This window comes from Lithobates pipiens, unplaced genomic scaffold, assembly GCF_037356315.1.
Source record: "Lithobates pipiens isolate NorthernLeopardFrog02 unplaced genomic scaffold, aLitPip1_a1.2 Scaffold_28, whole genome shotgun sequence".
NCBI classification, from domain to species: Eukaryota; Metazoa; Chordata; class Amphibia; order Anura; family Ranidae; genus Lithobates; species Lithobates pipiens.
Window position 1 is genome coordinate 90,352,967 of NW_027507789.1, and position 26,984 is coordinate 90,379,950.

The 26,984-nt window shown below is 49.4% G+C and overlaps 16 pseudogenes; 1 reads left to right on the top strand and 15 right to left on the bottom strand.

Moving 5' to 3' along the window:
- The first annotated feature begins 1,521 nt into the window (after positions 1-1,521).
- Positions 1,522-1,640, top strand: LOC143937066 (5S ribosomal RNA; annotated as a pseudogene).
- A 4,560-nt stretch (positions 1,641-6,200) lies between these two features.
- Positions 6,201-6,319, bottom strand: LOC143937675 (5S ribosomal RNA; annotated as a pseudogene).
- A 2,713-nt stretch (positions 6,320-9,032) lies between these two features.
- On the bottom strand, positions 9,033-9,151 carry LOC143936373 (5S ribosomal RNA; annotated as a pseudogene).
- Positions 9,152-9,252: 101 nt separating this feature from the next.
- Positions 9,253-9,371, bottom strand: LOC143937281 (5S ribosomal RNA; annotated as a pseudogene).
- A 321-nt stretch (positions 9,372-9,692) lies between these two features.
- LOC143936612 (5S ribosomal RNA) lies at positions 9,693-9,811 on the bottom strand (annotated as a pseudogene).
- A 322-nt stretch (positions 9,812-10,133) lies between these two features.
- Positions 10,134-10,252, bottom strand: LOC143937282 (5S ribosomal RNA; annotated as a pseudogene).
- A 321-nt stretch (positions 10,253-10,573) lies between these two features.
- LOC143936375 (5S ribosomal RNA) lies at positions 10,574-10,692 on the bottom strand (annotated as a pseudogene).
- Positions 10,693-11,014: 322 nt separating this feature from the next.
- LOC143936933 (5S ribosomal RNA) lies at positions 11,015-11,133 on the bottom strand (annotated as a pseudogene).
- A 321-nt stretch (positions 11,134-11,454) lies between these two features.
- LOC143936376 (5S ribosomal RNA) lies at positions 11,455-11,573 on the bottom strand (annotated as a pseudogene).
- A 320-nt stretch (positions 11,574-11,893) lies between these two features.
- Positions 11,894-12,012, bottom strand: LOC143937373 (5S ribosomal RNA; annotated as a pseudogene).
- A 3,575-nt stretch (positions 12,013-15,587) lies between these two features.
- Positions 15,588-15,706, bottom strand: LOC143937655 (5S ribosomal RNA; annotated as a pseudogene).
- A 7,713-nt stretch (positions 15,707-23,419) lies between these two features.
- LOC143936844 (5S ribosomal RNA) lies at positions 23,420-23,538 on the bottom strand (annotated as a pseudogene).
- Positions 23,539-25,540: 2,002 nt separating this feature from the next.
- LOC143937774 (5S ribosomal RNA) lies at positions 25,541-25,659 on the bottom strand (annotated as a pseudogene).
- Positions 25,660-25,762: 103 nt separating this feature from the next.
- On the bottom strand, positions 25,763-25,881 carry LOC143937757 (5S ribosomal RNA; annotated as a pseudogene).
- Positions 25,882-25,980: 99 nt separating this feature from the next.
- On the bottom strand, positions 25,981-26,099 carry LOC143937518 (5S ribosomal RNA; annotated as a pseudogene).
- Positions 26,100-26,199: 100 nt separating this feature from the next.
- LOC143936764 (5S ribosomal RNA) lies at positions 26,200-26,318 on the bottom strand (annotated as a pseudogene).
- Positions 26,319-26,984: the final 666 nt, after the last annotated feature.

Below are 26,984 nucleotides of genomic sequence, written 5' to 3' on the forward strand. Positions count from 1 at the left end.
CAACAGCCAACGTAGCTCACACTACGGGGTGATCTCTGAGGTCTTTTGGTAGGGAGGACAGGAGCCACGGGGAGGTCAATAGGGGAATGGATCCATCCTCAATCTCCATCTCCACCCACTGCTTGTGTGGGCCATTACAATGCCAATCAACGACTCTCGCTAGCAGAGTCGCTCTGTTGTATTGTCTCAGATCTGGGAGACCCAGACCCCCCTTGTCCTTTGGTCTGGCAAGCAATTGCAAACGGGCTCTGGGCGGTTTGCGCACCCAAATAAAGTCCCGGAGCAGCACCTGCAGTTGTCTGAAAAAAATTGGGGGTAGCCGGATCGGTAATGTCTGGAACAAGTATAAGATCCGCGGGAGGGCCGTCATTTTGAATGCATTACAGCGCCCGAACCAGGTCAGTGTTAAAGCATGCCAGTTTCCCAAATCAGATTTCAGTCTATTCAGGAGAGGGACAAAATTAAGCGGGTACAATTGCGCCAAATCCGCTGCGATGTCAACGCCCAGGTAACGTATAGATTTTTCAGCTCAGTAGAATGGAAAAGCGGAGCGTAGCCTCTTGGCCTCACCATCCGGGACCGATATATTCAATACAGCCGACGGTGCAATTGATTTTATAGTTTGATAGGCTGCCGTATCGCCGGAGAGCCACGAGTATATTGGGAAGCGAAATGTGTGGATTGGAGACGAAAAAAATTAGATCGTCAGCGTACGCCGCAATTTTGTGGTGTGCCGAGGGTTTGGATATGCCAGTAATATTCGGGTCATTCCGAACGTGACACATAAGTGGTTCCAGTGTCAGAATAAAAATTAGGGGAGACAGAGGGCACCCCTGCCTCGTCCCATTAGTGATGGAGAAAGAGTCCGAGCACTCTGAAAGCACCCAATCTCGTCTGATCTTGGAGGCTAAGAAGAGTCAGGCCTGGTTAGTACCTGGATGGGAGACCACCTGGGAATACCAGTTATTGTAGGCTTCTTTTTATGTTGTTGGCGTTGATTCGTTTTTGTTTTTTTTCGCTTGTTTCCCAAGGTGACCATCTTGGCATTTGTCAAGAGGGTTGAGAGTGCCCAAAGAGTTTGCTTACAGCAGCATCACCCTGAAAGAGCCCTATCTCTTCTCATCTCTGAGGCTAAGAAGGGTTGGGCCTAATTAGTCCCTGGATGGGAGATGGCTTTGGAATACCAGGTGCCGTAGTCTTCTTTTTATGTTGTTGACATTGACCTGTTTTTTTTTTGCTTGTTTCCCAAGGTGACTATCTTGCCATTTGTCAAGAGGGTTGAGAGTGCCCAAAGAGATTGCCTATGGGCACATAAGCCTGAAAGCGCCCAATCTCCTCTGATCTCAGAGGCTAAACAGGGTCGGGCCTTGCTAGTACCTGGATTGGAGACCACCTGGGAATACTAGGTGCTGAAGGCTTCTTTTTATGTTGTTGGCGTTGACTTGTTTTTTTGTTTTTTTTTGTTTACCAAGGTGACCATCTTGGTGTTTGTCAAGAGGGTTGAGAGTGCCTGAAGAGCTCGCCTATGGCCACATAACCCTGAAAGCACCAGATCTCGTCTAATCTCAGAGACTAAACAGGGTCGGGCCTTGTTAATACCTGGATGGGAGACCACCTGGGAATACTAGGTGCTGTAGACTTCTTCTCATGTTCTTGGCGTTGACTTGATTTTTTTGTTTGTTTCCCAAGGTGGCCATATTGGCGTTAGTCAAGGTTGAGAGTGCCTGAAGAAATCTCCTACGGCCACTCCACCCTGAAAGAGCCCAATCTCATCTGGTCTCAGAGGCTAACCAGGGTTGGGACCAGTTTAGTACCTGGATGGGAGACTGCCTGGGATTTCCAGATGCCGTAGTAAGCTCATGGTGATCGTTGGAGATCGCTGTTCCAAGCGTTGGACAGCTAATGAGTTGGTGAGCCGAGGGCATCTCTTGCTCCCTGGGAGGGGACCCCATCCTATCCACTCTACCCACGACACCCCCTTACCCCTTCTTTTCCTTTTCTGCCATTTCCTTCCCCAATCTTCTCTTTCCCCTTCTCCCTCCTTTCAGTTCTACTATTTCCCTTCTTAACTCAAAAAGGGAAAAGAAAATGGTATGTTCCGACCCCATTTGACTACTACACAATACGCTTCCCCTATCTATGGATATCTAAACTCTTCGAGGGTAGCAGGGCTAGTATCAATAATATTTTAAGTGGTAGAGGATCCCAACGAGATGGAGCTTTAATCTCATCTTGATATCTCCAAATAGGGGAAGACGGTCCCCCGAGTACATAATGCAACAGAGAAATACAGAGCAAAAAGCAGCTGAACAATACTTGATAAAGGGATATTTGCAACTGTGAGTCTGCCTTCCATCAATCACAATGATTCGAGGCACGGATAAAGTACTGTACCAAGATCCAGGGTCACACAAACCCCAGGTCCCTCCGGCATAATCCATCCAGAGGGGGGTGTGGGGCCGTCATTCCCAATTTTCCACTCTTTCCAAAAGAGAGAGGGGGTGGAGGGGGTGAGAGATAGGGGAGGAAGGCAGAAAAGAGAAGGGTTGAAAGATCAGAAAAGGAGAAGAGGGGACGAGACACGATGGCAGCCACTGTCCAAGGGGCCAGTCAAGGAAAGCTCAGAGCACTAAGGCGATAGCAGGCGACATCCTTCCAGCGAGAATATAAAGGTATTCCAGATGTCTCAGGTTTGTTTAAAAAATTGTTGTTTACCTTGTGATGTGAGGATCAAGTCCTCCATTTTTTTTAATGTCCTCTATTTTCCTAAGCCAGTGAGTAATGAAAGGGGGGGAACATTTTTTCCAATAGAGAGGGATGCAGGATTTCGCGGCATTTATCACATGCCGTAAAATAGATTTTTTTGTACTTCTTAATGGGAATCTGTGAATGGTGCAAGAGAAAGAATGCAGCCTCTTCCTGGATGGAGAAGTCTGTGAATTTTTGTGTTATGCATCGGATCTCAGTCCAGAAGTCCACCAAGCTGGGGCAGGACCAAAAAATGTGCAGAAACGTGCCCTCTTCGTCTCCACACCTCCAGCATATGTTCGAGGAAGAGGGGAAACATTTCTGCAGCTTTGATGGTGTCAAATACCACCTGGTGAGAAGTTTAAAATTCGTCTCCTGTATCTTCGTGCACAGCAACATTTTGAGAGCCAAAGTGATAATGCGTTGTCTCTGTGCTGGGGAAAATGAGCAATTAAGGTCCTTTTCCCAGTTGGACAGACAGGTTAAGTGTGGGTAATCTGTTTGAGAGAGAATGTGGGCCAAAGGGCCTTCGCTCCTGCATAGAGTCTCAAACTCTGTCTGAGGGCGGGTGAACGTTTGAGGATTGGGGATGGAATGGAGAAAATTATGTCGTTGCGCTGCTCTCCAAAAAGGCAGTTGGAAAAGCCCTGTCGGATCTGTTAGGGTTGAGAAAGAAGGCCATTTTCCATCAATGACGAATTTAGACGCATTGTCTAGGTTGGAATTTCTAAGTGGGTCCCCAGTTCAAAGGTTGGATGGCCACGTATAGGGAATAGGGGGGAAGTCAAAGACGTGAGTGTGTTTTGGGTAGCGATCAGGTGACTGACTTTCAACTAAGCCCCTATAGTGGGATGTGACATAAATTCTGTGGGTAAATAAATACTTATAGCACCACATGGCGCTTCTTAGCGGAATTCGGGAGTGAGCTTAGAAAGTTTGTTTCGATTCCAGTCCAATACATGCCCCAGATGGGAGGCCAGGTAGTAGCGTCGCAAGTCAGGGAGAACCAACCCTCCCTGTTGTTTAGACAATGTCAGCTGTGACCGCTTAAGTCTGGGATTTTTGTGGGCCCAGTTAAATTGAGTGAGCAAGGATTGAGCTTGCTTAAAAAACGGGACTGGAATCTGGATCGGGAGAGCTTGGAAAAGATAAGTTAATTTAGGGAGTATGTTCATTTTAATGAGATTGCATCTCCTGAACCAGGAATGGAGGCCAGAATGCCACCCGTGAAGAAAACTGTGGATCTTAGTGACAAGGGGAGGGGGGAAGTTCAACATAAACGTACGCGCGATGTCCGGTGGAATGTAAGTACCTAAGTACTTAAGGGCTGTATGGGTCCATTTAAATCGAAAATTGGACTGCAAGTCTATTAACGTTTGCGGGGGGACTGTAACCCCCATGGCCTTTGATTTCAAGAAGTATCCCGTATATCTGGAATTCCCGAAGGAGATTTGGCAAGGAAACTCTGGGATTCGTCAGCGAGAACAGCATGTCATCCGCGTAGGCAGATATCTTGCACTCAATAGTACCCATTTGGAGTCCCGTTATGTCTGAGTTTTGTCGAATTGTGGAGAGAAAGGTTTCCAATGACAGTGCGAATAATAGGGGCGACAGGGGGCAACCTTGTCTGGTCCCATTCCCGATGTCAAGGGGAGATGAGAGAACCCCATTTGCTTTGACTTGAGCTGAAGGGCGTGAGTATATCTTACTTATCCATGCCAGCATCCGTTCACTCAGACCTATATGGCGAAGGACCGAGAACATCAATGTCCATTTGACCCGATCAAAAGCCTTCTCAGCATCAGTACTCATGAAAAGACAAGGGGTCCCAGATGACTTTGCTTTATGGATCAGGGTAAGCACCTTAATGGTGTTGTCCCTATCTTCCCTGGTGGGAATAAAACCTAACTGGTCAATATGTATAAGGGCCTGCAAGTGATGTGCCAATCACTTTGCGAGGATTTTAGAGAATAGTTTTAGGACCGAATTTAGGAGGGAAATGGGTCTGTAGCTCCCACATAGGCCCGGGTCTTTGCCCTCCTTAGGTATCAACGAGATGTGGGCTCTAAGGGTATCCTCAGGAAAATCCCCATTTGAGCTCAGAGTATTAAATAAATTCACCAAGCGCGGGCCGAGAATAGGGAGGAAGGTCTTAAAGTATTGTGCAGTATATCCGTCAGGGCCCGGAGCCTTACCCACCTTCGGAGGTCCCACGGCCGTCTGGACTTCTTCCAGTGTGATCGGGTCCTCCAAGTACTCCCGTGATTCCGATGAGAGGGTTGGTAGACCAGAACCGGTTACATATCTGTCTATATTGTCCTGTCCAGACCCTGAATCGGGCAGGTTGTAGAGATCAGGGTAACATTTTTCAAAGACTTCGGCTATTTGGGTTGGCAATCCAGGTACTAGCAAGGCCCAACCCTGTTTAGCTTCTGAGATCAGAGGAGATCGGGCGCTTTCAGGGTTATGTGCCCATAGGCAATCTCTTTGGGCATTCTCAACCCTCTTGACAAATGCCAAGATAATCACCTTGAGATAAAAGCGAAAAAAAACAGGTCAATGTCAACAACATAAAAAGAGGAATACGGCACCAGGTATTTCAACGCCATCTCCCATCCAGGTACCCACTAGGCCCAACCCTTCTTAGCCTCAGAGAAGCGAAGAGATAGGGCTCTTTCAGGGTGATGCTGCTGTAAGCGATCTCTTTGGGCACTCTCAACCCTCTTGACAAATGCCAAGATGGTCACCTTGGGAAACAAGGGAAAAAAAAACCGAATCAACGCCAACAACATAAAAAGAAGCCTACCGCACCTAGTATTTCCAGGCGGTCTCCCATCCAGGTATTAACAAGGCGCGACCCTTTCTAGCCTCTGAGATCAGCGGAGATTGGGCGCTTTCAGGGTGATGTGCCCATAGGCAATCTCTTTGGGCACTCTCATCCCTCTTGAAAAATGCCAAGATAGTCACCCTGGGAAACAAGCGAAAAAAAACAGGTCAACGCCAACAACATAAAAAGAAGAATACGGCACCTGGTATTCCAAGGCCGTCTCCCATTCAAGTACTAACTAGGCCCAACCCTTCTTAGCCTCTGAGATCAGAAGAGATAGGGTGCTTTCAGGGTGATGCGGCTGTAAGTGATCTCTTTAGGCACTCTCAACCCTCTTGACAAATGCCAAGATGATCACTTTGGGAAACAAGCGAAAAAAACAGGTCAACACCAACAACATAAAAATAAGCCTGCGGTATCTGGAAAACCCAGGCGGTCTCCCATCCAGGTACAAACCAGGCCCAACCCTGCTTAGCCTCTAAGACCAAACGAGATTGGGCGCTTTCAGGGTGTTGTGCTCGTAGGCAATTTCTTTGTGCACTCTCAACCCTCTTGACACATGCCAAGATGGTCACCTTGGGAAACAAGGGAAAAAAAACAGGTCAACGCTGACAACATAATGAGAAGCCTACGGCACCTGGTATTCCCAAGCTGTCTCCCATCCAGGTACTAACCAGGCCCATCGCTGCTTAGCCTCCGAGATCAGATGAGATTGGGCTCCTTCAGGGTGATTTGGCCATAGGCATTCTCTTTGGGCACTCTGAATCCTCTTGACAAAGGCCAAGATGGTCACCTTGGGAAACAAGCTAAAAAAAACAGGTCAAAGCCAACAACATAAAAAGAAGCCTACGGCATCCAGTATTCCCAGGCGATCTCCCAATCAAGACACTAACCAGACCAGATCCTTCTATGGCACCTGGTCTTCCCAGGCAGTCTCCCATCCAGGTACTAACCAGGCCTGACGCTGCTTAGCCTCTGAAATCAGACGAAATCGGGTGCTTTCAGGTTGATGTGGCCGTAAGCTTTCTCTTCAAGACACGCCCAACCCTCTTGACAAACGCCAAGATGGTCGCCTTGAGAAACAAGCAAAAAAAACAGGTCAAAGCCAACAACATAAAAAGAAGCCTATGGGCTTACAGTGGACCTTAAAAGATGGGACCCACTAGCTCTGTCATGGTTCGGACGCTGTAATGTGTTGAAGATGAACGCGATGCCACGACTTCTGTATCTACTACAAGCCTTACCTATCAAAATACCCCAGACTTTCTTTCATGCGGTTCGCTCAATCTTTATCAAGTTCCTCTGGCGCGGAAAACATATGCGTATTGGTAGGGCAATGCTATTGCGACCGAAATTGCGGGGAGGTATTGGCTTCCCGGACCCTGCTCTATATTACACAGCGATGCACATGACACCGGTGGTTAACTGGTGCCGGTGTTCTGCCATATACTGTCCGGCCATGATATAGTGTCTGCGCCGTACTGTGCATGCGCAGTACGGAGCAGCCGAAGCTTCGGAAAATCTCCGAAGCTGAACGGCGCCTGCGCGGTGAGTGGAGGTGGTAGCCCCACCATCCAAGCGGACATAGGGTTGTGAATATTAGAGGGCCCCTCGCAGGTGAGCTTCGCTCGCCACGCTTCGTGCTCGGCCTCGCTGCGCTCGGCTCTTTTATATTCTTACTCTATGTCCACTTGGATAGTGGGGATAGAACCTGGACTCAGTGCGCAGGCGCCGTTCATGCTCGGCAATTTTCGGAATCTGTGTTGCTGTGTACTGCGCATGCGCAGTACACAGCGGACACTATCCGATGGGGGACCATATGGGATAAGACACCGGCATGGGGAACTGAAGCTGTGGGTCAAGCTAGAGCAGGAGATGGCGCGGGTTCCACTGGCTGGTCTGCCTTGGGCGGGGAGGCCATTGGAGCCCTGTGTGACTACTCACCCGTGAATTGGCCCCTCGCTCGCCGAGATGGATAGTTTTTTTCACCTTTCCCACCTGACTAACTTCCCTTCTTCTATGACCCCAATTATTGGACATCCTAGATTCCCTCCGGGCCTGTCTGACCAGGCCTTTACCAGGCAAGCCCCGAAAGGGCTTCTGAGAGCAGCCCTATTTCTTGGACCCACGGGCTTGATTCCCATGGGGACCATACTGCTAGAGCAAGTACCTGTTGCATCGGATAGCTGGAGAGCTAGACAGCTAATCCATTTCCTCGGATCACTACCTAACCATTCGTTCTTCTCTAGACAATTCCACCCCTTCGAGGAACTTTGCCTGGATGATGGCCCAATTTGTGGTTCCCTCTCTAGGTCCTACCAAATCCTGACAGACGCACAATCCTCCACGGATCCACCCTTCCTAGCTAAATGGAAAAGCCTATCCTGAGACTCATCCACAAGTTCACAGACATTTCCTTAGCCAATGATCCCGCAGCAGTTCTTCTCAATCTAACTCCTATGTCGAGAAAGCGTTATCATAAGTCCTTACTTAAACATCTCCTCAATGCAGCTAGGGCCTGCATCCCAAGTCAGTGGAAAGAGCAATCTGCTCCAATGGTGACCCAGTGGTTCGTAAGGGTAAATGATATTGAACGAATGGAAGACCTGACTGCCACAATGAGGGATAAAACGGAGGAGCATGGGAACAGATGGTTCTACTGGACCCAGTTTCACTTTTCGGAAGAATACCTCCGCGAGACATAGTAAGCTCATGGTGATCGTTGGAGATCGCTGTTCCAAACGTTGGACAGCTGATGAGCTGGTGAGCCGAGGGCGTCTCTTGCTCCCTGGGAGAGGACCCCATCCTATCCACTCTACCCACGACACCCCCTTACCCCTTCTTTTCCTTTTCTGCCATTTCCTTCCCCAATCTTCTCTATCCCCTTCTCCCTCCTTTCAGTTCTACCATTTCCCTTCTTAACTCAAAAAAGGGAAAAGAAAATGGTATGTTCCGACCCCATTTGACTACTACACAATACTCTTCCCCTATCTATGGATATCTAAACTCTTCGAGGGTAGCAGGGCTAGTATCAATAATATTTTAAGTGGTAGAGGATCCCAACAAGATGGAGCTTTAATCTCATCTTGATATGACCGCAAAGCTGTACACGTGCTATTCTCCTCGGACTTCTTACCATTGGCTCTGATATCCATGCAATATGATCGTTTGTTTGTAACTATTTGTATAACACATTCTGTGAAGTTGCCTTTGCATTGTATGTCGCATACTACTAAATAAAAAAAAATAAAAAAAAAAGAAGCCTATGGCACCTGGTATTCCCAGGCGGTCTCCCATCCAGGTACTAACCAGGCCCGACACTGTTTAGCATCCGAGATCAGATGGGGCTGTAGGTGGTCTCTTCGGGCACTCTCAACCCTCTTCACAAACGCCAAGATGGTCATCTTGGGAAACAAGTGAAAAAAAAAAACAGGTCAAGGCCAACAACATATAAGGAAGCCTACAGCACCTAGTATTCCCAGGTGGTCTCCAATCCAGGTACTAGCAAGGCCCAACCCTGTTTAGCTTCTGAGATCAGAGGAGATCGGGCGCTTTCAGGGTTATGTGCCCATAGGCAATCTCTTTGGGCATTCTCAACCCTCTTGACAAATGCCAAGATAGTCACCTTGAGATACAAGCATAAAAAAAAACAGGTCAATGTCAACAACATAAAAAGAAGCCTACAATAACTGGTTTTCCCTGGTGGTCTCCCATCCAGGTACTAACCAGGCCCGACTCTTCTTAGCCTCCAAGATCAGACGAGATTGGGTGCTTTCAGAGTGATGTGGCCATAGGCAATCTCTTCAGGCACTCTCAATCCTCTTGAAAAACACCAAGATGGTCACTTTGGGAAACAAGCGAAAAAAAAACAGGTTAACGCCAACAACATAAAAAGAAGTCTACGACACCTGGTATTCCCAGGCGGTCTCCCATCCAGGTACTAACAAGGCCCGACTCTTCTTAGCCTCCAACATGAAACGAGATCGGGTGATTTCAGGGTGATGTGCCCGTAGGCAATCTCTTCAGGCACTTTCAACCCTCTTGACAAACGCCAAGATGGTCACCTTGGGAAACAAGTGAAAAAAAAAAACAGGTCAAGGCCAACAACATATAAGGAAGCCTACAGCACCTAGTATTCCCAGGTGGTCTCCAATCCAGGTACTAGCAAGGCCCAACCCTGTTTAGCTTCTGAGATCAGAGGAGATCGGGCACTTTCAGGGTTATGTGCCCATAGGCAATCTCTTTGGGCATTCTCAACCCTCTTGACAAATGCCAAGATAGTCACCTTGAGATACAAGCATAAAAAAAAACAGGTCAATGTCAACAACATAAAAAGAAGAATACGGCACCTGGTATTACAACGCCATCTCCCATCCAGGTACCCACTAGGCCCAACCCTTCTTAGCCTCAGAGAAGAGAAGAGATAGGGCTCTTTCAGGGTGATGCTGCTGTAAGCGATCTCTTTGGGCACTCTCAACCCTCTTGACAAATGCCAAGATGGTCACCTTGGGAAACAAGCAAAAAAAAAAAACGAATCAACGCCAACAACATAAAAAGAAGCCTACAATAACTGGTTTTCCCTGGTGGTCTCCCATCCAGGTACTAACCAGGCCCGACTCTTCTTAGCCTCCAAGATCAGACGAGATTGGGTGCTTTCAGAGTGATGTGGCCATAGGCAATCTCTTCAGGCACTCTCAATCCTCTTGAAAAACACCAAGATGGTCACTTTGGGAAACAAGCGAAAAAAAAACAGGTTAACGCCAACAACATAAAAAGAAGTCTACGACACCTGGTATTCCCAGGTGGTCTCCCATCCAGGTACTAACAAGGCCCGACTCTTTTTAGCCTCCAACATGAAACGAGATCGGGTGATTTCAGGGTGATGTGCCCGTAGGCAATCTCTTCAGGCACTTTCAACCCTCTTGACAAACGCCAAGATGGTCACCTTGGGAAACAAGTGAAAAAAAAAAACAGGTCAAGGCCAACAACATATAAGGAAGCCTACAGCACCTAGTATTCCCAGGTGGTCTCCAATCCAGGTACTAGCAAGGCCCAACCCTGTTTAGCTTCTGAGATCAGAGGAGATCGGGCGCTTTCAGGGTTATGTGCCCATAGGCAATCTCTTTGGGCATTCTCAACCCTCTTGACAAATGCCAAGATAGTCACCTTGAGATACAAGCATAAAAAAAAACAGGTCAATGTCAACAACATAAAAAGAAGAATACGGCACCTGGTATTCCAACGCCATTTCCCATCCAGGTACCCACTAGGCCCAACCCTTCTTAACCTCAGAGAAGAGAAGAGATAGGGCTCTTTCAGGGTGATGCTGCTGTAAGCGATCTCTTTGGGCACTCTCAACCCTCTTGACAAATGCCAAGATGGTCACCTTCGGAAACAAGCAAAAAAAAAAAACGAATCAACGCCAACAACATAAAAAGAAGCCTACAATAACTGGTTTTCCCTGGTGGTCTCCCATCCAGGTACTAACCAGGCCCAACTCTTCTTAGCCTCCAAGATCAGACGAGATTGGGTGCTTTCAGAGTGATGTGGCCATAGGCAATCTCTTCAGGCACTCTCAATCCTCTTGAAAAACACCAAGATGGTCACTTTGGGAAACAAGCGAAAAAAAAACAGGTTAACGCCAACAACATAAAAAGAAGTCTACGACACCTGGTATTCCCAGGCGGTCTCCCATCCAGGTACTAACAAGGCCCGACTCTTCTTAGCCTCCAACATGAAACGAGATCGGGTGATTTCAGGGTGATGTGCCCGTAGGCAATCTCTTCAGGCACTTTCAACCCTCTTGACAAACGCCAAGATGGTCACATTGGGAAACAAGTGAAAAAAAAAAACAGGTCAAGGCCAACAACATATAAGGAAGCCTACAGCACCTAGTATTCCCAGGTGGTCTCCAATCCAGGTACTAGCAAGGCCCAACCCTGTTTAGCTTCTGAGATCAGAGGAGATCGGGCGCTTTCAGGGTTATGTGCCCATAGGCAATCTCTTTGGGCATTCTCAACCCTCTTGACAAATGCCAAGATAGTCACCTTGAGATACAAGCATAAAAAAAACAGGTCAATGTCAACAACATAAAAAGAAGAATACGGCACCTGGTATTCCAACGCCATCTCCCATCCAGGTACCCACTAGGCCCAACCCTTCTTAGCCTCAGAGAAGAGAAGAGATAGGGCTCTTTCAGGGTGATGCTGCTGTAAGCGATCTCTTTGGGCACTCTCAACCCTCTTGACAAATGCCAAGATGGTCACCTTGGGAAACAAGCAAAAAAAAAAACGAATCAACGCCAACAACATAAAAAGAAGCCTACAATAACTGGTATTCCCAGGTGGTCTCCCATCCAGGTACTAACCAGGCCCGACTCTTCTTAGCCTCCAAGATCAGACGAGATTGGGTGCTTTCAGAGTGATGTGGCCATAGGGAATCTCTTCAGGCACTCTCAACCCTCTTGACAAACACCAAGATGGTCACTTTGGGAAACAAGCGAAAAAAAAACAGGTCAACGCCAACAACATAAAAAGAAGTCTATGACACCTGGTATTCCCAGGCAGTCTCCCATCCAGGTACTAACAATGCCTGACTATTCTTAGCCTCCAACATGAAACGAGATCGGGTGCTTTCAGGGTGATGTGCCCGTAGGCAATCTCTTCAGGCACTTTCAACCCTCTTGATAAACGCCAAGATGGTCACCTTGGGAAACAAGCAAAAAAAATAAAAATAAGTCGGAAGCTAGAGACAATACGGCCCGAGTCCTCAATTTAATCCATGCGGCGCATGTACAGGGAAGGCCCTTGCTTATGTTGTCAATGGACGCGGAAAAGGCCTTTGACAGGGTGGCCTGGCACTTTATGCAGGCCACCCTGAAACATATAGGTCTTGGCCCCAACATGATGAGCTGGGTAATGTCGCTTTACTCCACGCCGTCGGCAGAGGTACGGGTGAACGAGTGGTGCTCGGACTCTTTCCCCATCACTAATGGGACGAGGCAGGGGTGCCCTCTGTCTCCCCTAATTTTTATTCTGACACTGGAACCACTTATGTGTCACGTTCGGAATGACCCGAATATTACTGGCATATCCAAACCCTCGGCACACCACAAAATTGCGGCGTACGCTGACAATCTAATTTTTTCCGTCTCCAATCCACACATTTTGCTTCCCAATATACTTGCGTCTCTACAGCGATACGGCAGCCTATCAAACTATAAAATCAATTGCGCCAAGTCAGCTGTATTGAATATATCGGTCCCGGATGGTGAGGCCAAGAGGCTACGCTCCGCTTTTCCATTCTACTGGGCTGAAAAATCTATACGTTACCTGGGCGTTGACATCGCAGCGGATTTAGCGCAATTGTACCCGCTTAATTTTGTCCCTCTCCTGGATAGACTGAAATCTGATTTGGGAAACTGGCATGCTTTAACACTGACCTGGTTCGGGCGCTGTAATGCATTCAAAATGACGGCCCCCCCGCAGATCTTATACATGTTCCAGACATTACCGATCCGGTTACCCCCAATTTTTTTCAGACAACTGCAGGTGCTTCTCCGGGACTTTATTTTGGCGCGCAAACCGCCCAGAGCCCGTTTGCAATTGCTTGCCAGACCAAAGGACAAGGGGGGTCTGGGTCTCCCAGATCTCAGACAATACTACAGAGTGACTCTGCTAGCGAGAGTCGTTGATTGGCATTGTAATGGCCCACACAAGCAGTGGGTGGAGATGGAGATTGAGGATGGATCCATTCCCCTATTGACCTCCCCGTGGCTCCTGTCCTCCCTACCAAAAGACCTCAGAGGTCACCCCGTAGTGGGAGCTATGTTGGCTGTTGTGCAGAGGTTGTTCCGCTGCACACACATTGCTCCCCTGCCATCACCAATGACTCCGGTTATAGGTAATCCAGACTTCCCACCGGGATTTACCAACAAGAAACTGCGACAGTTGACAGTGGTGGGGAAACAGCGTCTGGGAGAGGTGTGGCCCTCGGGAGGGCTCCCGACCACGCAAACTGTCGCTGAGCTTTCTGACCCTCCGCTTGACTTGTTTAGTGCTTATCAACTTCGTCACTTTCTTCTGGCCATACAAAGGGCCCCCTACACTCCTAGAGACCTGACACCCTATGAATCCATCTGTCACAAAAGGGAAACGGTGCGACACACCCTCTCCCTCCTGTACAACCTATTGAGTAGTCAGGAGGAGGAGTCGACCCCCACCATTTATCCACAAATGGGAGAGGGACTTAGGCATCACATTTACCCCACAACAGATAGGGAAGATCCTGACCTTAGTACATAAAGCTTCCATCGCAAACCAATATCAAGAATCAGGATACAAGATAGTCTCACGCTGGTATAGAGTCCCATACCTTCTGAATAAAATGGATAGATCGATCCCGGATGTTTGTTGGAGGTGAAATTCAGATACGGGGACCATGGGACACCTTTTCTGGGCATGCCCGGCCTTGAGGAACTTTTGGGTTCCCAGCAGCGTGCCTTCTACACTTGCCCGAACAGCCTGTTCGAAAATACAAAAAAACCCTCACGATGCAACTCCTGAATGCCGCCTGGGCCTGCATTCCCGCACTGTGGAGGCAGCCTCAGCCCCCATCCAAGGTGCTGTGGTATTCCAAAGTCAATCATATTCTCCGGATGGAAGAATTGACCGCCACCCTTCACAACACTGAAGAGGCATTTAGTGTTACATGGAGGCCCTGGAAGTATTTTACTGGTACTCGAGACTACATTCGGGAGGTGAGCAGTGCCTCTGTCCCAGAAAACGACTGAAGATCTAACGTTTACCTACGTAGGCCATGTCTGCCCTGGGTGGCATTCCCCCCCCTCCCTTTTTGTCTTTATTTTTCTTTTTTTCCCCGCCGCCATCCCCCCACCTCCTCTCTCTCCGTCTTTGCACTCTCTTCTTCCCCCGTCCTCCCTTTTGACTATGCCTTGTCTCCTTACTAGCCTTCGGGACCCAGAAGAACCCCAGGGTTCTGGACATGACAGGCTCATATTTTACTCTGGTTCACGTAGGTCATGATAAGCTGGCTTGCTGTGGTCCCAGTTGTTCTCCATGATTACATTTGTCTGAACAGAGCTGCACTACTCTGTTACTCAGTACTACTGTACTACATGTCGGAGGTGGGGTTTCTCTCTTTTCTGCATGAAACTGTAGGACTCCCCTCTGAGAACCCAGAGTTATTTGGCTGCCTATTTTTTGTTTTACATGTAATTGTGACCCTGGGTCATGCTGTATGGTTGACTGTTATATTTATGTTCTACTTAATAAAAGAATAATAAAAATAAAAAAAATAAGTCAATGCCAACAACTTAAAACTAAAGCCTATGGCATCGAGAAATCCCAGGCGGTCTCCCATCCAGGTACTAACCAGGTCCCAACCCTGCTTAGCCTCTGAGATCTAATGCATGCTCAACCCTCTTGACAAACGCCAAGATGGTCACCTCGGGAAACAAACAAAAAAAACAAGTCAACGCCAACAACATAAAAAGAAGCCTGCAGCATTTGGAAAACCCAGGCGGTCTCCCATCCAGGTACAAACCAGGCCCAACCCTGCTTAGCCTCTGAGACCAAACGAGATTGGGCGCTTTCAGGGTGTTGTGCCCGTAGGCAATTTCTTTGTGCATTCTCAACCCTCTTGACAAATGCCAAGATGGTCACCTTGGGAAACAAGGGAAAAAAAACAGGTCAAAGCCAACAACATAATAAGAATCCTACGGCATCCGGTATTCCCAGGCGATCTCCCAATCAAGACACTAACCAGGCCAGATCCTTCTATGTCACCTGGTCTTCCCAGGCAGTCTCCCATCCAGGTACTAACCAGGCCTGACGCTGCTAAGCCTCTGAAATCAGACGAGATCGGGTGCTTTCAGGGTGATGTGGCCGTAAGCGTTCTCTTCAAGACACGCCCAACCCTCTTAACAAACGCCAAGATGGTCGCCTTGAGAAACAAGCGAAAAAAACAGTTCAAAGCCAACAACATAAAAAGAAGCCTATGGCACCTGGTATTCCCAGGCGGTCTCCCATCCAGGTACTAACCAGGCCCGACACTGTTTAGCCTCTGAGATCAGATGAGATTGGGCGCTTTCAGGGTGATGGGGCCGTAGGTGATCTCTTTGGGCACTCTCAACCCTCTTGTTAAACGCCAAGATGGTCACCTTGGGAAACAAGCGAAAATAAACAGGTAAACGCCAACAACATAAAAATAGCCTACGGCACCTGGTATTCACAGATGGTCTCCCATACAGGTATTAACCAGGCCGTACACTGCTAGGCCTCTGAGATCAGATGAAATTGTGCGCTTTCAGGGTGATGTGGCCATAGGTGTTCTATTTAGACACTCTCAACCCTCTTGACAAATACCAAGATGGTTATCTTGGGAAACAAGTGAAAAAAAACAGGTCAACGCCAACAACATAGACCCTGGCGGTCTCCCATCTGACCCAGAACCTGCTTAGCGTCTGAGATCGGGCGCTTTCAGGGTGATGTGACCTCAGGCGAACGCTTTGGGACATACTCAAAACTCTTGACTGATGCTAAAATGGTCACCTTGGGAAACAAGCGAAAGAAAAACAGGTCAAAGCCAACAATATAAAAAGATTCCTACGGCACCTTTAATTAGGTACTATCCAGGCCGGACCCTGCTTAGCCTCTGAGATCAGATGAGATCGGGCGCTTTCAGGGGGATGTGGCCGTAGGAGATTTCTTTGGGCTCTCTCAGCCCTCTTGACAAATGCCAAGATGACCACCTTGGGAAACAAGCGGAAAAAAAAAACCATGTCAACGCCAACAACATAAAAAGAATCCTACGGGGGGCGTGGCCTGGACATGGCTGGGTGAGGACGCGTGTGTTCCGTGCTCCCGTCCTTTCCCCGACTACCGGCGCCTATTATGATCACCGGACTGTTTTGAGATCACGGCATGTCTGCTAAGTGGAGGAAGACCAAGGGGCAATCCAGGCGCGAGAGACCGAGAGGCTCCGGGGGGCAGATCGCTCAATTTTTCTCACCGCTTCAGCCGCAGCTGCCTTCTGTTCCCCCTAAGATGGCGGACACACATGGAGAGAGGAGCGCGGCGCTGGTGAGCGGGCCGCCCTCGCCGGCAGTCTCGCTGGGCTCTGACTCGCTTGCGGACACTCCGCCTGACCTGCAATCGGGCTCGGAAGCCCCACTGATGTCTTCTATGGGAAGTGGAGGTAATGCGGAGCTTTGGACGCTCCTCCGGGCTCTCCCGACTAAATCGGACATCGAATCCCTTATTAGCAGACTGGAGGCACAGCACCGTCAGGATATGAAAGAGGTGAGGGGTGAACTGAGCTCTATCACGGTGCGCCTGATGGGGAAACCGCAGCGGCGGACATGGAATGCAGGGTCAGTGCGCTGGAGCGCCTTCAGGAAGCACACATTGATGCGGCTACCCTACTTCAACTCCATCAGGAGGAGATAGAAGACAGAAGCAGACGGAATAATATCCGTCTGCGAGGACTCCCGGAGGCGACTGGTTCGGAGGACTTGGCCGCTACAGCCACCGCCATTTTCCGCAGACTACCAGGCGAGCCCCTTCCGCAGACCCTGGAGTTCGACCGGATCCATCGAGCGCTGGGACCAAAGCCACAGGACGTCAATAGGCCGCGAGATGTCATCTGCCGCCTCCATCGTTACTAGTATAAGGAGTTAATCCTCCGCAGGGCATGGGAGGCTGGGACTGTGGACTTTGACGGAGCAGATGTTAGAATCCTGCCTGATCTTTCCCGTGCAACGCTGCAGAGAAGAGCCATGCTTCGCCCTGTGCTAGAAGCTGCCCGCCGGCGTGGTGTCACCTATCGCTGGGGGTACCCACTCGCAGTTACTTTTAGAAGAGACCAGCAGTCGTTCCACCTTCGCTCTCCGGGAGACCTACCTGCTCTATTCACGTTCCTGGGTGTGGATCCTTTCAGAATTCCGAATTGGCTGATGTTCCTTCCTCCGCCGGGGGGCCGCTCCGGACTGCAATCCTCGTGGGGGTCTGCCCAACCGAGACCACAGAGACGTTGCCGTGGCTCCAGGACGACTACGCCGGAGAGGGCACGTGAGTTGTGAGCACAGGCAGCTCGCTGTATGAGGTACAATCCTGCCCTGTTTGCTGCCCCTACGCTGCACCATTCCCCCCCCCCGGGCTGCGTGAGTGCAGTTCGCTGCGATGGCTTTACTGTGTCCCACTCTGTGCTGGAGATGGACTTGGGACGCTTGGGAGGTGGGGGCTACTGACTGTCCTGGCCGTCTTGCCCGGGGGACCCCTTCGGGAGGGACAGACAATCCGGCCTTTTAGGCCTGCGGGGGTGACTATGTTGAGACAGATTGCTGGGGGGGTGGTCTGCTGGGCTGGTGAACCCCCCCGTACCTGCTATGTCGGTGACTGGAGGATTTAACACTGCAACTCCCATGTGTACCAAGGATTGCCCCCTCCCCCATGCCCGAGGTCTGTTGGGAACACTGGACTACGCCTGGCTGAGATGTGGAGCCCAGGGAGACATGTGGGTATTTTTCTTTGATGCACTGGGGGGCAGCTGAGGGACTTTGGGACATTGCTTTCACAACCTTTTTTCAGTTGCAGAATCCGTTCGCCCCTGTCTCGGGGGGAGGGGCCTTTTTGGGGGTTTTGCCCCCCTTCCCCAGTTGGGGTAGCTGCCCCCTTTTTGACTCAGGGGGGACTGTTGATGCTCGGTTGGGGACCCTCCCCAGATACGCAATGTTCCATGTTGTTATGTGTTTATTTTACTATATTGTTTTATGTGTTATTTTGGATCCCCCCTTGTTCCTGGCGGGTTCAGTTTAATCTCTCTGCACGCCGGGAGAATGGTAGATGTTGGCACCGGCGTGCCTATCGGGAGCCGCCTCCTGATAGGGAGCCTGGCTTCTAGGTGGGTCGGGTGCTGGACTGTAGATGGGGGACCTACACCCCTCCCGGGGATGTGCCATACTTGCTCCCCCGCCCCTTGGGAGCCCAGGGGTCCTGCTCTGTGCTCCGTTGTTATTGGGGCGGTTAGCCGCTTTTAGAGCATGATGGGGCGGAGCCCTCGGAGTGGAGTTGATGGCCCCCCTCCTGATGCCCTCGGGGTTTCCCCCCCCCGCGGCTAGGCCGTGGGGCTGCGGGGGAGGGTGATCTTATTGGTGCCGTTGGACCATACTTTAGCTGCTCCTGGGGCCCCGGGGTGTCGGGGAGGGCCGGAAGCGCCCCTCCTCAGTTGTTTCAAGCCACTTCCCTCACGTAGGCCGGCACGTCCTCAGCCGTTTTGGGTGGAGACGTGCCACGCAAGCTTTTTGCTTGCCCTTAGCTAGTACCCTTCCCTTCCCTTCCCTTAATCCCCTCTGTTCGTGCCTTACCTTGCCCTTCCCCCCCCTTTTTCCCTGGTGACGCTCCTGGTTGGGTGGCTGGGGTGACCCTCTCCCCTTTCTATATATATATATATATATATATCCCCTTTTTTTTTCTTCTTTCCCCTTTCTCACCCTCCCCTTCTGGTTGAGGATGGAGAGCCTCTGAATATACTCCTTGAATGCGAAAGGCCTCAATATCCCTAAGAAGCGGCGTATGTTGCTGCATGACTTGAGGCGGGATCGCAGCGATATAGTCTATATCCAGGAAACTCATTTCAGGGAGGATAGGTTGCCGGTCCTCAAAAACAGATTTTTCCCCCTGACGTACCATTCCACCAATAAAACGAAATCTCGGGGGGCCTCCATTCTTATCTCCAGTAGAATACCCTGGACTCTTCAGGATTCTAGGATCGATCCGGGAGGTCGCTATGTGTTCCTCAAGGGTCGCATTGGGGATGTTCAGTTGACGTTGGCGAACGTCTATGCCCCAAATGACGGCCAGGATGTTTTTCTGCGACGCACGCTTGCTAAACTGTCGGAATTTCAAGAGGGCCAATTGATCCTGGGGGGAGACTGGAATATACCCCTGGCCCCTAACGTCGACACGTCGTCGGGTGTATCCTCTATGCCTGCGGGAACCCGTAAACGCATTATTAAATGTCTGCATGAGACGCAGTTGATCGATATTTGGCGACTTCAACACCCGGGAGAACGGGACTACACGTTCTATTCCTCCCCCCATAAAATATACACGAGAATAGATTACTTCCTTGTACCCCACGGTCAACTCCATGCGGTTCACGCCTCCACTATAGGTCAGCGGACATGGTCGGATCATGCGCCCATTACGTTGACCTATAAACTCTCCAATAACCCGTCCCAGAGGACGCGATTTTGGCGCCTAAATGAAAGCCTTCTGCAGCAGCCGGAGGTCTTAGAGGAGGTGACTAGGGAACTTATTTATTATTTTCAGACTAACACAACGACCGATTCCTCACCGGGAGCAGTTTGGGAAGCCCATAAGACAGTTATTAGGGGTATCCTGATAAAACACGGCTCGCGTATCAAAAAAGAAACCGGGACACTTCTGGAGTCGCTTCTGGCTAAACTCAAAGTCATGGAGTCGCACCACAAAGCTTCCCCGGATCCTCATGTGGAGGCTGAACTGTCCTCTCTCCGGAGTCAGATCAATGTCCTTCTGGGACATAAAGCTAAGGCTGCATTACAAAAATGTAGGCTCATGGCATACGAATCCGGGAATAAATGCGGTCGCATCCTAGCTAGGGCGGTCAAAGACATTAAGACGCGGACCTATATCCCCCGGATTAAGACGACAGCGAACGCAACCGTCGGCCTCCCGCATCAGATTGCGGGAACATTTAAAGATTTCTACGACACTCTCTATAACCTACCGACCCCGCAGGGGGGACAACCCCAGATGGAGGCTTATATATCATCCAGCCAGACCCCTACTCTGTCCCCTGAAAACATAGCTGAACTAGAGGCCCCGATCACTACAGACGAGCTGGAACTGGCGCTTAAGCTGACTAAACCTGGAAAGGCACCTGGGCCAGATGGCTTTACCCTTGCATACTATAAGACCCTGCTCCCGGCCCTTAGCTCTCATATGGTGGGTTTCTTTAATGCTATAGGGAACACGGCCACCTTCGCTCATGACACCACCAGGGCCCATATCACGGTCATCCCTAAAGACGGTAAGGACCCCTTGGTTTGTGGTAGCTACAGACCAATCTCGCTGCTGAACACTGATCTCAAGCTGTTTACTAAAATTTTAGCGACCCGGTTAGCCCGTCACTTACAGACCCTGGTTCACCTAGACCAGGTGGGTTTTGTCCCTTCGAGGGAAGCTAGAGACAGCACGACTAAAGTGTTGAACTTAATATATATTGCTAATCAAACCAGCACACCTTCCGTATTTTTAAACACCGATGCAGAAAAAGCCTTTGATAGGGTTAACTGGGAGTACCTGTTCGCGGTTCTCCGGCACGTGGGACTAGGTGAAAAAATGATTCATTGGATTACCCAGATATATGCTGCCCCGACAGCACAAATTAAAGTGAATGGGGTCCTGTCAGACCCCCTTTCTATTAAAAATGGAACTAGACAGGGCTGCCCATTGTCCCCCCTTCTCTTTGCCCTTTCCCTGGAACCTTTCTTATGCAAAATTAGAAACAATCCTGATATCCAAGGCCTGATAGCGGGGGGTGTCCAATACAAGGTCTCCGCTTATGCGGACGACTTGATGTTTTCCCTTTCGAACCCGGCAATATCCCTCCCGAATCTCCTCAGGGAATTTGAGGAGTACGGACGGATCTCTAACCTGAAAATTAACTACACTAAATCGGAGGCTATGGGAGTAGCACTCCCGCAAGTCGCCATGAACACACTCCACTCCAGTTTTAATTTTAAATGGACAACCGTGGCACTGACATATTTGGGGACCTTGATTCCTGCGAATCTAGACCACATCTTTAAGCTTAATTTTCCACCCCTGTTGACTAGAGCCCGCACCTTGCTGGAGTCCTGGCATAAAGGCCTACACTCTTGGTTTGGCAGGTGCAACCTTATCAAGATGTGCATCTTACCCAAATTTTTATATTTACTGCATGCACTGCCCGTCCTGGTCCCCGCCTCGTTCTTTCGACAGGTACATGGGATGTTTACTAGATTTATCTGGGCAAATAAAAAACCGAGACTGGCCCGGACTCTACTCTCCCTACCCAAACTTCACGGGGGCCTCGCAGTCCCGGATGTGAAGAAATACTACCATGCGGTTCATCTCGGTAGGATTATTGACTGGGGTCGCCACCGGGATTTCAAGCTGTGGACCCGGTTAGAACAAGCCCAAACGCAGGTGCCACTACAGGGAGCTATCTGGTGCTATGCACACCTCCCTAAGAATATGAAAAATCATCCCCTGATAGGGGTAACGCTGCGGGTGGGATCGACGTACTGTTCAGACGGGCCACTATCCACGTCTAACTCTCCGCTCTATCCCATTCTGGGGAACCCTCGATTCCCTCCAGGATTGGACCGCCAAATTATGTCAGCTATGTTTACTAGGAACTGCACACAAGCGAGGCACTTCCAGACGAATGGAGACTGGCCTTCTATAGAGATGCTGTGTGACGCGTCGGGCCCCTACAAACTGGCTTTCTGGACTGCAGTCCAGCTTAGACATTTTCTTCGGGCCCTCCCATCTCCGCAGCAGTTTGGTGTACCTTTGACTACATTTGAGGAACACTGTTCGGGATGCGGGGCACTCCCGAGGACATTGTCAACAATGTACAACCTCCTTATCGCCCCGGTCGATGACACTCACTTAACCTTCTTGACTAAATGGGAGAAGGAGCTGAACTGCACATTTACTTCGAGCCAGACTCAACGTATGTTAACCTTTGCCCTACAATCTACCATTTGTACCAAAATACAGGAAACTAACTACAAACTCCTGACGAGGTGGTACTTAACCCCTCAGGTACTGCACTCCTTCTATCCGAACACCTCGCCACTTTGCTGGAGGTGTGGTCAGGGGCAGGGCACATTGTTACACATATTTTGGTCCTGTCCGAAGTTGTCCCATTTCTGGTCTATAGTCAGGTCCATTACCCAAAAATTCACGGAATACAACGTCCCCGATGACCCGGCCTTTTTTCTCCTACATGATAATACCATGTCTACTAAAAAATACAAAAAGTCCATTCTGTGTCACCTGGTGAATGCAGCCAGAGCCTGCATTCCGCTTCACTGGAAAAGCCAGGCCCCACCGTCGGTGGTGTCCTGGATTCGAAGGGTGGAGGACGTTAGTAAACTAGAGGACCTGGTGCTATCTGGGAGGCAACAACAGGAAAGATTTAAAACCACGTGGGCTCTCTGGCATCAGTTTATTCTCTCCCCTGAAGGAGTTTCCCTGAGGACCCTGTGAGATAGTTTGCAACCTGGTCCAAGTATATGGCGCGGTGTTCCGGAATCAACCAGATCTCTCCCCCCTTTCCCCCCCTTCTTTTTTTTTTTTTTCCTCTCTCTCTCCCCCAGCCTTCCCCGGCCTTCCTCCCTTGTGTGTCCTTGTCCCCTTTACTGTTAGACTCTGACCTCGGACGTTTGATTGTTTACCGGGGCAATGGGGTTCTGGTGTGGGGAAGAGGGGGGAGGCGGCTCAGAATTAGGCGTCTAGTGAGTCCATGGTTACTTCGCGCAGTGCTTCGGCCCACATGGGCTGTGGTAGCCGGAATGATGATGAACGTGACCTTACAAGAACTCATGTTAATTTAAGATGTACTGTATGTAAGCTATGTCTGCCTCCCCCTCTATCTCTGTATCGAACTTACTGGGCACTTTCCCTTCCTTCCCCCCATGTATCCCAACTGTATGTCTTATGTTATATGTGCGCCCAGGTTGGGCATTGTTTAAATAAATAAAGTCTATATTTGAAAAAAAAAAAAAGAATCCTACGGCACCTGGTATTCCCAGTTGGTCTCCCATCCAGTTACTAATCAGGCCCGACAATGCTTAGCCTCCGAGATCAGACAAGATCAGGCACTTTCAAGGTGATGGGGCCATAGGCGATCTCTTTGGGCACTCTCAACCATCTTGACAAACGCCAACATGGTCATCTTGGGAAACAAGCGAAAAAAACCAAGTCATTGCCAACATTGGAGGCTAAGCAGGGTTGGGCAATCAGTTTCCTTGCCTGAAATAGGCATCTCAGAACTGCCATCTGGCTACTTCCCGGGTTTCCAACTCCTTCAACTAATCCCAGGAGACAATACTTCGCCTCCATCCTGGTGGAGGTTCCAAACACCCGATCAATGGTTCCTGTCACCTCTGTCCAGTAGCGGATCAACTTCGGGCATCTCCAAAACATGTGCATCATGTCTCCCCCCATGTTCCCGCACCGGGGGCAACTTGCGTCCGGCCGTTCGGCCAAACTGAAAAAGTTTACGAGGAGCATAATAGGTTCTATATAATAAGAACAGATGTGACATCCTCTGTGAGGAGAGCCACAATTCACCACAGGCAGGATTCCTGTGGCCAATTATAGCTCAGGGGGGTTTAGTACACACCCCACACTATATAAGGCCGCCAGCGCGGCGGCCTTGTATAGTGTGTTGCGGTGGTCAGGGAAAGAGGACGATAGGCAGGGACAGTGTCTTTACTGCTTGGGAATCTGAGAGCAGCCCTATTTCTTGGACCCACGGGCTTGATTCCCATGGGGACCATACTGCTAGAGCAAGTACCTGTTGCATTGGATAGCTGGAGAGCTAGACAGCTAATCCATTTCCTCGGATCACTACCTAACCATTCGTTCTTCTCTAGACAATTCCACCCCTTCGAGGAACTTTGCCTGGATGATGGCCCAATTCGTGGTTCCCTCTCTAGGTCCTACCAAATCTTGACAGACGCACAATCCTCCACGGATCCACCCTTCCTAGCTAAATGGAAAAGGGACTTACAAACTACATTCTCGAAACCACAGAAGGACAGAATACTCTTTTTCGCCCATAAGTCGTCACTCTGCAGTAAATATCAGGAGATCTCATATAAGCTGATCACACGCTGGTATCGTACACCGGTGGTGTTGGCCAAAATATTCCCTGGTCAATCTGACTGCTGCTGTCGCTGTGGGCAACAGGCTGGCACCATTCTCCACATTTTCTGGGAATGCCCTAAATTACAAACATTCTGGCAGCCTATCCTGAGACTCATCCACAAGTTCACAGACATTTCCTTAGCCAATGATCCCGCAGCAGTTCTTCTCAATCTAACTCCTATGTCGAGAAAGCGTTATCATAAGTCATTACTTAAACATCTCCTCAATGCAGCTAGGGCCTGCATCCCAAGTCAGTGGAAAGAGCAATCTGCTCCAATGGTGACCCAGTGGTTCGCAAGGGTAAATGATATTGAACGAATGGAAGACCTGACTGCCACAATGAGACATAAAAGGGAGGAGCATGGGAACATATGGTTCTACTGGACCCAGTTTCGCTTTTCGGAAGAATACCTCCGCGAGACATAGTAAGCTCATGGTGATCGTTGGAGATCACTGTTCCAAACTTTGGACAGCTGATGAGCTGGTGAGCCGAGGACATCTCTTGCTCCCTGGGGGTCCCACCCTATCCACTCTACCCACGACACCCCCTTACCCCTTCATTTCCTTTTCTGCCATTTCCTTCCCCAATCTTCTCTTTCCCCTTCTCCCTCCTTTCAGTTCTACTATTTCCCTTCTTAACTCAAAAAGGGAAAAGAAAATGGTATGTTCCGACCCCATTTGACTACTACACAATACTCTTCCCCTATCTATGGATATCTAAACTCTTTGAGGGTAGCAGAGCTAGTATCAATAATATTTTAAGTGGTAGAGGATCCCAACGAGATGGAGCTTTAATCTCATCTTGAGATGACCGCAAAGCTGTACACGTGCTATTCTCCTCGGACTTCTTACCATTGGCTCTGATATCCATGCAATATGATCGTTTGTTTGTAACTATTTGTATCACACATTCTGTGAAGTTGCCTTTGCATTGTATGTCGCATACTACTAAATAAAAAAAAAGAAAAAAAAAAGAAGCCTATGGCACCTGGTATTCCCAGGCGGTCTCCCATCCAGGTACTAACCAGGCCTGACACTGTTTAGCATCCGAGATCAGATGAGATTGGGTGCTTTTAGGGTGATGGGGCCGTAGGTGATCTCTTTGGGCACTCTCAACCCTCTTGACAAACGCCAAGATGGTCACCTTGGGAAACAAGTGAAAAAAAATAAACAGGTCAAGGCCAACAACATAAAAAGAAGCCTACAGCACCTAGTATTCCCAGGTGGTCTCCAATCCAGGTACTAGCAAGGCCCAACCCTGTTTAGCTTCTGAGATCAGAGGAGATCGGGTGCTTTCAGGGTTATGTGCCCATAGGCAATCTCTTTGGGCATTCTCAACCCTCTTGACAAATGCCAAGATAGTCACCTTGAGATACAAGCGAAAAAAAACAGGTCAATGTCAACAACATAAAAAGAAGAATACGGCACCTGGTATTCCAACGCCATCTCCCATCCAGGTACTAACCAGGCCCGACTCTTCTTAGCCTCCAAGATCAGATGAGATTGGGTGCTTTCAGAGTGATGTGGCCATAGGCAATCTCTTCAGGCACTCTCAACCCTCTTGACAAACACCAAGATGGTCACTTTGGGAAACAAGCGAAAAAAAAACAGGTCAACGCCAACAACATAAAAAGAAGTCTACGACACCTGGTATTCCCAGGCGGTCTCCCATCCAGGTACTAACAAGGCCCGACTCTTCTTAGCCTCCAACATCAAACGAGATCGGGTGCTTTCAGGGTGATGTGCCCGTAGGCAATCTCTTCAGGCACTTTCAACCCTCTTGACAAACGCCAAGATGGTCACCTTGGGAAACAAGCAAAAAAATAAAAAATAAGTCGGAAGCTAGAGACAATACGGCCCGAGTCCTCAATTTAATCCATGCGGCGCATGTACAGGGAAGGCCCTTGCTTATGTTGTCAACGGACGCGGAGAAGGCCTTTGACAGGGTGGCCTGGCACTTTATGCAGGCCACCCTGGAACATATAGGTCTTGGCCCCAACATGATGATCTGGGTAATGTCGCTTTACTCCACGCCGTCGGCAGCGGTACGGGTGAACAAGTGGTGCTTGGACTCTTTCCCCATCACTAATGGGACGAGGCAGGGGTGCCTTCTGTCTCCCCTAATTTTTATTCTGACACTGGAACCACTTATGTGTCACGTTCGGAATGACCCGAATATTACTGGCGTATCCAAACCCTCGGCACACCACAAAATTGCAGCGTACACTGACGATCTAATTTTTTCTGTCTCCAATCCACACATTTTGCTTCCCAATATACTTGCGTCTCTACAGCGATACGGCAGCCTATCAAACTATAAAATCAATTGTGCCAAGTCGGCTGTATTGAATATATCGGTCCCAGATGGTGAGGCCAAGAGGCTCCGCTCCGCTTTTCCATTCTACTGGGCTGAAAAATCT